Source organism: Erpetoichthys calabaricus, chromosome 6 (genome assembly GCF_900747795.2).
Source record: "Erpetoichthys calabaricus chromosome 6, fErpCal1.3, whole genome shotgun sequence".
Lineage (NCBI taxonomy): Eukaryota > Metazoa > Chordata > Cladistia > Polypteriformes > Polypteridae > Erpetoichthys > Erpetoichthys calabaricus.
The window spans coordinates 5,555,876-5,565,626 of record NC_041399.2 but is presented as its reverse complement, the minus strand read 5'-3'; positions in this window follow the sequence as shown (position 1 = coordinate 5,565,626).

The following is a 9,751-nucleotide window of genomic DNA, read 5'->3' as shown; positions in this document are numbered from 1 at the left end:
GTTTCCGGCTCAGGTAAAAAACGGGGTGCTCGACACCATCGATGCTCTGGCTCAGCACTGCCCCCAGGCCTGTGTCCGAAGCATCGGTCTGGAGAAGAAAAGGAAGTGAAAAATCAGGTGTGTTTAAGACAGGTGCCGAGGTAAGGGCCGCTTTTAAGTCACGAAATGCTCTGTCAGCTGTAGGATCCCATACCACATACAAAGGAGCCCCCTTTCTTGTCAGGTTAGTCAAGGGTGCTGCCCTCTCAGAGAAACGGGGCACAAACCGGCGGTAGTACCCCGCCAACCCCAAGAAAGCCTGCACCTGCCTCTTGGTACTCGGACGGGGCCATTCCAGGATGTCTTTGATTTTGGAACATTGCGGTTTCACCTGTCCCTGCCCCACTAGGTAGACTAAATATTTGGCCTCCTTTAAACCAAAAAAACACTTCCGAGGGTTTATGCGGAGACCTGCTTTCGCTAATGTGTCCAGCACAGCATACACCTGCACAATATGTTCCTCCCAGGTGCCGGAATAGATGACGACGTCATCCAGATAAGCGGCACAATAGGACTGGTGGGGCCGTAGCACTCTATCGACCAGACGTTGGAAAGTCGCAGGTGCCCCGTGCAGCCCAAATGGGAGAACCTTATAGTGCCAATGTCCACTAGGAGTACTGAAGGCGGTTTTCTCCTTTGCGGATGCCGTTAAGGGAATTTGCCAGTACCCTTTGGTCATATCAAGAGAAGTCAAGTATTGAGCCGTACCCAATCACTCAATAAGGTCGTCTATCCGGGGCATAGGGTAGGCATCAAACTTGGAGACCTGATTCAGACGTCTAAAGTCGTTACAGAACCTCCAGGAGCCATCGGGCTTAGAGACGAGGACGATAGGACTGGACCACGGGCTGTGACTTTCCTCAATGACATCCAAGTCCAACATCCGCTGGATCTCGAGTTTGACCTCCGCACGCTTTGCCTCCGGGAGGCGATAGGGCCTCTCCCTGACTACCACCCCGGGATCCGTACTGATGTCGTGCTCAATCAGCGCGGTGCGGCCTGGAGTCTCGCTTACCACCTCGGGGACTGCCAGTATTGCTTGTTCCAACTCCTGGCGTTGGGACGAGGATAAATCCGGTCCGAGGTTAAGTGGCATTTTTTTTGAGAACAGGGATGAGGGTTGTACCGGAGATTGGGGCCTCTTCCCGAACTCTCCACGGCTTCAACAAGTTCACATGATAAACCCTTTCGCGTGGACGACGGTTTGGTTGTCGGACCAAATAATCGACCAGCCCCTTTCTTTCTATAACCTCATAAGGCCCTAGCCAATGAGCCAATAATTTAGAGTGGGAGGATGGTACGAGCACCATCACCCGATCCCCAGGCTGGAATTCCCTGAGGGTGGAGTTTTTATTGTAGCAACGCGCCTGCGCTGCTTGAGCACGAGTCAGGTGATCTTTAAGAATAGGCCTGATGTGGGCTAACCTATCACGCAGTTGCGCAATATATTCCACTACGTTTGTAGAAGGAAGGGTTTCCTCCTCCCATCCTTCCTTCACTATGTCCAATAGTCCCCCGGGGTTGGCGTCCATATAATAACTCAAATGGAGAAAAGCCCGTGGAAGCTTGGGGTACCTCCCGATATGCAAAAAGGACGAGGGGCAAAAGCTGATCCCAGTTCCTACCGTCCGCGCTGACTACCTTGCGTAGCATCTGTTTAAGGGTCTGATTAAACCGCTCGACTAATCCGTCGGTCAGGGGATGATAAACAGATGTTTTCAGATGCTTTATTCGCAGTTACTTGGCCACCTCCCTAAACGTATCCGAAGTAAAGGGAGTACCCTGGTCCGTGAGGACTTCTTTGGGTATTCCCACTCTGGAAAAGAAAAGTACTAGTTCCCGTGCAATTGTTTTAGTTGTAGCGGAGCGCAATGGAACCGCCTCTGGGTAGCGAGTCGCGTAGTCTACCGTAACCAATATATACTTATGGCCGCGGCTTGAAGGCTCCAGGGGACCCACTATGTCTACCCCTATCCTTTTGAAGGGGATATCGACAAGGGGTATTGGCACGAGAGGAGCTCGAGCCCTTCTAGGGATCTGGCGGATCTGACAGTCAGGGCAGGATTGACAGAAACGTCGGACCTCCTCGTTAATACCGGGCCAATAAAATCGGAGCTTTAATCTCTCCAACGTTTTTTCGGCCCCTAAATGGGCGCCTAAGAGATGGGCATGCGCTAGTTCACAGACCTCCCGCCGGTAGGTCCACGGAACTAGCAACAGTTTCCGCATCTCGCCTTCGTGAGTCGCGACTCGATACAACAGATCGTTCTCAAGAATAAAGTAGGGTTCCGGTGGTGTGGGATCACTTGACAAATGGCCATTCACAGTAACAACAGCATTTCTGGCAAACTTTAGGGAATCATCATTCCACTGCTCACGTTTGAAAGAAGCCAGTGTAGCCCTATATTGCAGCTCCACCCGGCTTAGTGGGTCGTCCGTCACTGAATAGGGGTCGGTGCTCCGGCTCGGGCCCTCACCCGGAGGTTCCGGGCCAGGGTCCGTCACCTGAGCACCTTCCCCAGGCCGACCTACGTCATCAGTGTTTGCCGCATGGCACGGCGTGGGAGTCGCAGCGAGTTTCTTTGGTTTACTCACAGCCAGACTCAAGTTATTACTAGGAGTGGATTCCGTCTTGCCGCAATTAATCTTTGACCAGTCGTGCCCCAATATTACTGGGAAGGGGGGTTCCGGGAGAACAGCGACCACCAGTTGAATCACCGCACCCTTCCAAGCAATAAAACATTTCGCGGCTCTATACGCCCTGGTCTCCCCGTGCACACAGGTAACTTTTAAGCGTTGACTTATCTATCCACTGTCGCGGCAAGACATAACGGCAAGCAACAATAGAGATATTGCTCCCGGAATCAAACAAAGCCCTCACCGAGTATCCATTTACCAAAACCACTCCCACATTCGGAACAGCCAAGGGATGAGACAAAGCACTATACCTTTCTGTCAGGGCCACGCTGCAATCCATTGACTCGTCATATAAGGGACAGGCTGGTAAGATGTGGCCGAGCTCCCCGCACTTGAAACAGCGCGGCGGAGCCGGCTTCTCCCGGGGCTTTGCTGGTGCTTCCGCTGCGCGGCGCCTGGGCTCGGGGTGGCTAACGCGTCCCTGTCGGGCACCACGAGCCGGCCGTTCCGTCCCCCCGGATCGGTGAACCGCGAGCTGACGCTCTAAGACCTCTAGGAGGCCTTTCATATCCTTGTAAGGATGTCGCCGGACTTGCTGGGCGAGATAATCTGGCATGGCATTTATGAGGCCTTCGCACGCCACCTGTTCCACGACCTTGCGAGCGTGGGGCCCTTCTGGCCGTAGCCAGCGGCCCATCTTGCCCCAGAACTCAAAGGCTTGCTCTCTGGCCGGGCCTTCAGGATTAAAGCGCCACAGCCTCCACTCACTCGCCTGCTGATCCGGCGTGACGCCGTAGCGGCTTAGGATTTCAGGTTTAAGATTGTCATAACTCGCGGCCTCCTCCTCAGGGAGATCGTAATAAGCCCGCTGCGCAGCGCCCTTCAAGTACGGCGCTAAGATGGACGCCCAGTCCGATCGCGGCCACTGATTCCGAGAGGCAGTCCTCTCAAAGATTCCCAGGTATGATTCTATATCATCCGCCTCCGAAAGCGGGACAATAGGCGGAGGCGGGGGCCGTGCAGGCTCTGGTCTTACCACGTCAGGTGAGTCAAGCCTAGCGGTGGTTTCTGCCAGTTTTCGCTGCGTTGCAGCATGTTCTACCTGCAGCTGCTGTAGTTGGGTTGCCAGAGTCGTTAATACGGCGTTCAGATCCTGTCCTTCGGTCATTTTCGGACGATTTAGTATCCTGCCGACTACACCACTGTAAAATAAAGACACACAAGAGCATAAAGGTTTGGGGTTTTCCGGCCCCGTATACTGTAAAGAAGATGCAATTCAGGTTATACAGTCCAAGTACATTCACTGGGTTAACTGCTAACAACCATGTGGGTTGATGGGGGAACATTTATAGAGGGGACCGGAATTGAACAGAGGAATGCTGGGTAACGAGGAGTGGTGCAGTCTGGGATACTGACGTCATCAGAGGGAAGTAAGTTGTGGAACTGGATTATTGGGAGGTGATTCAGGGTGTCGTCGTTTCCTTCTTTCTGGGAAAGATAAAGAAAATAAGGTTAGCTGCCTGCCCGTCCCATGGCTTTCGGTTTTCGCGCTCTTACCCGGGTCATTCTGCGACTCCCCATGCGCGCGTGCGTGACAATGCTTACATATAAAATCCGCGATGGAGTGAAGCCGCGAAAGGCGAAGCGCGATATAGCGAGGGATTACTGTATATTAAATATGTTTCTTACTGGACCAATTGCAAAAAAATTTGCTATGCTACAGAGAGCCTTGCTCAACATGTCTTCTTTGAGTTTCGCCGAACTTTACTCCTGTCACTGTTTTTACAGATGGCCTACATTTGTATGAACCAGCACCCCCCATCTCTCCATATGATTGATGTCAGTGTTGTGGCGAAATGGGGGACGCGGTGCATTAGAATGTCCCACTCATTATTAATGACTGTGACCATAAGGGGGTGCCACAAACCTCATACATAACAGTTGTGAAATAAAGCGCCTTGACACACAACAACGGTTTGGGGCTGCCACCCATGTACTTGACCTTGGTTGCAAAGCAATCAAAATATTCAGCACAACAACGTGCAGAACGGAGTCCAAAACAGAACTGATCAACAGAGGAAGGGAGTGGGGTTTGATAGGAAGGTTTGCAGAAGTGGTGTCGTCCTCGGGGCTGGAACAGGAAGTGATGTAGTCCTCAGAGCTGAGGTGGAAGTCACGTCTTTGTGTTCAGGTGGCGTTTCCCGTGTCTGGTCTGCGGGGACCATCTGGTTGGGCATGGAATTCATTTCTATTGGTCCCTGTGGCTGTCACCCATGCGCACGTGTGTGACACAGTACTTCACACAGTCCCGGGTTGAAATAAACTATTTTATTATAATTAAGTCACTAGACGTGCAATAATGACAAACTATAATCAGAACAAGCACCCCTCTTCTCTCTCCTTCTGCTCTTCATTTGAGTGTCGTCCTGTGCCTCCCGACTTGGACTCCCCGATGTTAGGCAGCAGGCTCCGTTTCAACTCGGACCCAGGAAGGCTTCCAGTGCCACTGTGTGTCTTTTTGGAAGCACTTCTGTGTCACATGGAAAACAGGGAGGACCCCCCCTGACAGCATCCTCTACCTGGACCCCCAACAGGGTTGCACTTCCGGACTCCAAATCCCCAGCACCCGTGTGTGTGTCCAAAGTGGGATGCTACCCAGAGGACTTTGCCACCTGCCTATGGAGGATGGTATTGTTCCCAGACTTCGACTTCCTCCGGTCCAATCCATTATATTACTCCAGCCGGGCACAAAGTTATTTCTTTGTCCCATCTGTCGTTCTTCTCTGGCCTCCTGTCCAGATGAGAAACCATCCTCCTTCTTCGCCAGACCATGACAGAGCTCAAATGTTGGCTAATTTTCTATAATATCACCAAAACTCTGCTGACTCTGTCAAGTTATTTTTGAGATTTTTGGGATACTTAGTTTTTCTATTTATTTATTTTTTTAATTATTGATATACCCTCTATTGCCCAAAGTATTGGGACGCCTGCCATTACACACACTTGAACTTTAACGCCATCCCATTCTTAATCCATAGGCTATAATGTGGAGTCGGCCCACCCTTTGCAGCTCTGACAGCTTCAGCTCTTCTCTGAAGGCTTTTCCACAAGGTGTAGGAGTGAGTGTGTTTATGGGAATTTGTGACCAGGAGAGCATTGGCGAGGTCAGGCACAGATGTTGGACGAGAAGGCCTGGCTCGCTCACAGTCTCCGCTCGAATTCATCCCAAAGTTGAGGTCAGGGCTCTGTGCAGCCCCACCAAACTCGCTCCTCCATTTCTTTATAGACCTTTGCTTTGTGCTCTGCTGTGTGCGCCCAATCATGTTGCCATCCCCAAACTGTCCCCACAAAGTTGGGAGCATGAAATTGTCCAAAATGGCTTTGCATGCTGAAGCATTAAGAGTTCCTTTCACTGGAACTAAGGGGCCAAGCCCAACTCCACACTATAATCCCCCACTCCACCAAACTTTACACTTGGCCCAATGCAATCAGGCAAGTCCCGTTTTCCTGGCCAGACTTGCCCACTCCAGAGGACACGTCTCCAGTGGGCTTTATACCACTGCATCTGACGCTTGGTGATCTTAAGCCTATCTCTAATCTCTCTTTTTTGACTAAGGTGATGGAACGCATGGTTGCTACACAACTCCATGCTTTTCTTGTAGACAATACACTCCATGAGCCTTTTCAGTCTGGCTTTCGTACACAGCACAGCACTGAGACGGGCTCTTCTCCATGTAGTCAATGATCTTCTTTGGTCTGCAGATTGTGGTTCCTTTCATATTCTCCTCCTTCTTGACTTAAGTGCAGCATTTGACTCTGTTAACCATGAAATCCTCCTCTCACGTCTCTCTGCTCTAGGCATCTCTGGCTTATCCCTTCAATGGCTCACATCTTATCTTTCTAATAGGCAATAGTTTGTCACACTTGGCCGATAGAAATCCTCCACCTCACCTGTGTGTCGCATGGTGTCCCTCAGGGTTCAGTCCTTGGGCCGTTACTTTTTCTACTTTATATCCTTCCTTTGGGTCAGATTATCCGCAGACATGACCTTAACGTCCACTGTTATACAATACAACACAATACAATTTATTTCTGTATAGCCCAAAATCACACAAGAAGTGCCGCAATGGGCTTTAACAGGCCCTGCCTCTTGACAGCCCCCCAGCCTTGACTTTCTAAGAAGACAAGGAAAAAAACCTTGTGGGGGGGAAAATGGAAGAAACCTCGGGAAAGGCAGTTCAAAGAGAGACCCCTTTCCAGGTAGGTTGGGCGTGCAGTGGGTGTCAAAAGAAGGAGGTCAATACAATACAATATACAGAAGAGAACAAATCCTCAATACAGTTTAAAAATAAAAATTTTAGAAGTACGGAGCAGAATTTAACAGTAGATAATATCACATAATAAGATTTGGATTTGTTCAGAGTCCTGGAGACCTCATTTATCAAGCTGCCTCCCCCATTTGGCCATTCCACAGCTGAGACAGCGCTGGGCCAGCCAATCCGATGAAAGGACCCCTCTTTCCCACGATTCCTGCATTCCTCCATCTGGGATGACTTTACCTTAGTCAGGCAAAACAACTTGGCAGGTGGGCAGTGGCACCAAGTGCCACATTTGAGTACCGAGAAGAGAAACAGAATAGGTGAGGGTTAGTATCCAATTCTAATGATCATGTTACTTCTGTTTTAGTGCTAATGACTAACAACAGAGATGCAGTCTGTACAGTTAATCAGCAGCTCTAGTCAGGGTGTGCTAAACTGAAGTAGTGAGTCAGGATTTGAAAGCTGAGACCGAAGGGGCATCTCTTATAGTAGCAGGCAGACCACTCCACAGTTTAGGGGGTCCTGTAACTAAAAGCTCGACCTCCTACTGTTATTTTATTAATCCTTGGAATCATAAGCAGACCGGCATCTTGAGATCTTAATGTGCGCTCAGGTTTGTAAGTCATGATAAGTTCAGACAAGTAAGCCGGACCTTGGCCATTTAATGTTTTATATGTTAAAAGAAGGATTTTGAAATCTGCCCTAAACTTAACCAGGAGCCAGTGTAAGGATTTAAGAACTGGAGTTATGTGTTCGTATTTTCTTGTTCTTGTAATAATTCTTGCAGACGATACACAGTTATATCTTAGTACAGACTCCTCACCTCCCAGCTCACTCACTGACTGCACCACTGATCTTAAGCTATGGATGGAAAATCACTCTCTTAAACTTAATGCCAATAAAACTTAAGTGTTACTGGTAGGTCCAAAATCCCAACTTTCTAAGGTATTCAATTTCTCTGTTTCTGTCGATGGTCCACTTGTCAAACCTGCTCCTGTTGTCAGAAATCTTGGTGTTTTGTTTGATTTATCGCTTAACTTTGAGTTACACATCAGGTCTCTTTCCAAAATTTCATTCTATCATCTCCGTCACATTGCCCGCTTCCGTCCATTTCTGTCCTTGTCTGATGCTCAAACTCTGGTTCGTTGCTTCATGATGTCTCGTATTGATTATGGTCATTCCCTCTTCATTGGCCTCCCTGCAAAATCTATAGAGAAGCTACAGGACATTCAGAACTCTGCAGCCACACAAAGCGTTTTGCTCACATCTCCTCTGTTCTCGCCCAGCTTCACTGGTTACTGGTTCCATCAAGGATTAAATTCAAGATTCTGCTTCTCACCTTCAAAGCCCTACATAACCTCACTCAGCTCCATACACTCCTTGTCGCTCTCTCAGGTCCTCGCGCAGTCATCTCCTGACTGTCCCACACACCAGACTCTCCACCCTGGGAGGGCAGGCAGGTCCTCCAGTGCTATAGCACCTCAACTCTGGAACTCTCTTCCTCGGTCTCTTCCAAGTTTGCTCCTCTTTCTGCACTTTTAAATCGCAACTCAAAACTTTCCTCTTCTATGAACTTTTGTCATCTGTGTAATTTTTTATTTTTTTGTTTTACTCTGTATGTAAAGCGACCTTGGGTTTGTGAAAGGCGCTCAATAAATGTAACCTATTATTATTATTATTTTTGGTGATGTCAGGCTTGCCTGCAGCTGCTCAGCCATGGAGACCCATCCATTTCCTGAAGCTCTCTCTCTACGCTGAACTGTTCTTGAGATTTTGGAGGTCTGTATCTATCGACTCTGCAGAAAGTTGGTGACTTCTGCCCACCTCAGCATGGGCAGTCCCCGCTCTGTGATTTGACATGGCCTACCACTTCGTGGCTGTGTTGCTGTTGTCCCCAATTGCTTTCACTTTGTTAGACCGTGGAATATTCAGCAGTGATGACATTTCACGAATGGCACAGATGGCATCCTATCACAGTACCATACTTGAATTCACTGAGTTTCTCCTGAGAGCGACCCATTCTGTCACAAATGTTTGTAGAAGCCATCTGCATGCCAAGGGGCTCGACTTGATACACCTGTGGCCATGGAAGTAGCAAAATGTCCTTCCTTACCAGATACCCGCTGCCGTAGAAATGCCATCCTGCCAAATTTCAGCTTTTTGGCACAAAGGGAAAGCGTGAATGAGTTAGTGAGTGAGTCAGTGGGTTAACTTTGCATTCTGTTGTGACGTGTGAGTTCCTGTTTTGTACTCCAAAGCAGTTTGGGGTCTCAGTACTTTAGCTAAACCAGCTTTATTCCCCCTGAAACAGGAATGACACAGTTATTTATTGCAGCGGGATCTGCCACCCTCCTATACACAGATGCAGCAATCAGGCAGAGTCGTGCCCAAGTTATCCTGTTCCCTGCATTTATTATGTTCCATGCATCACCCATTGACTACAGGCGCCCATAGCGAGATCGCGATTGGCTCGAGTTTGCTTCTGTGAGCCTGCGGTTGCCCCGGCAATGGATAAGCAGTCTTCCATAGACATGGCGATCGCAGTTTGGGATGCTCTTCAGTGTGTCGTCATGTTGGGGGGAGTCCCAAAAGAGTTTACAAACCTTACAATATATACTCTATATAGATCTATCCCTCTTATGGGGTAATTGAGGGGTAAATTGTAATTCCTAGGCTTTCTGTGTCATGCATGCACGTTGGAGGATCTCCTCATGGGCTCAATCGAATTATGCAGTAACCCATCCAGACGACAAGGT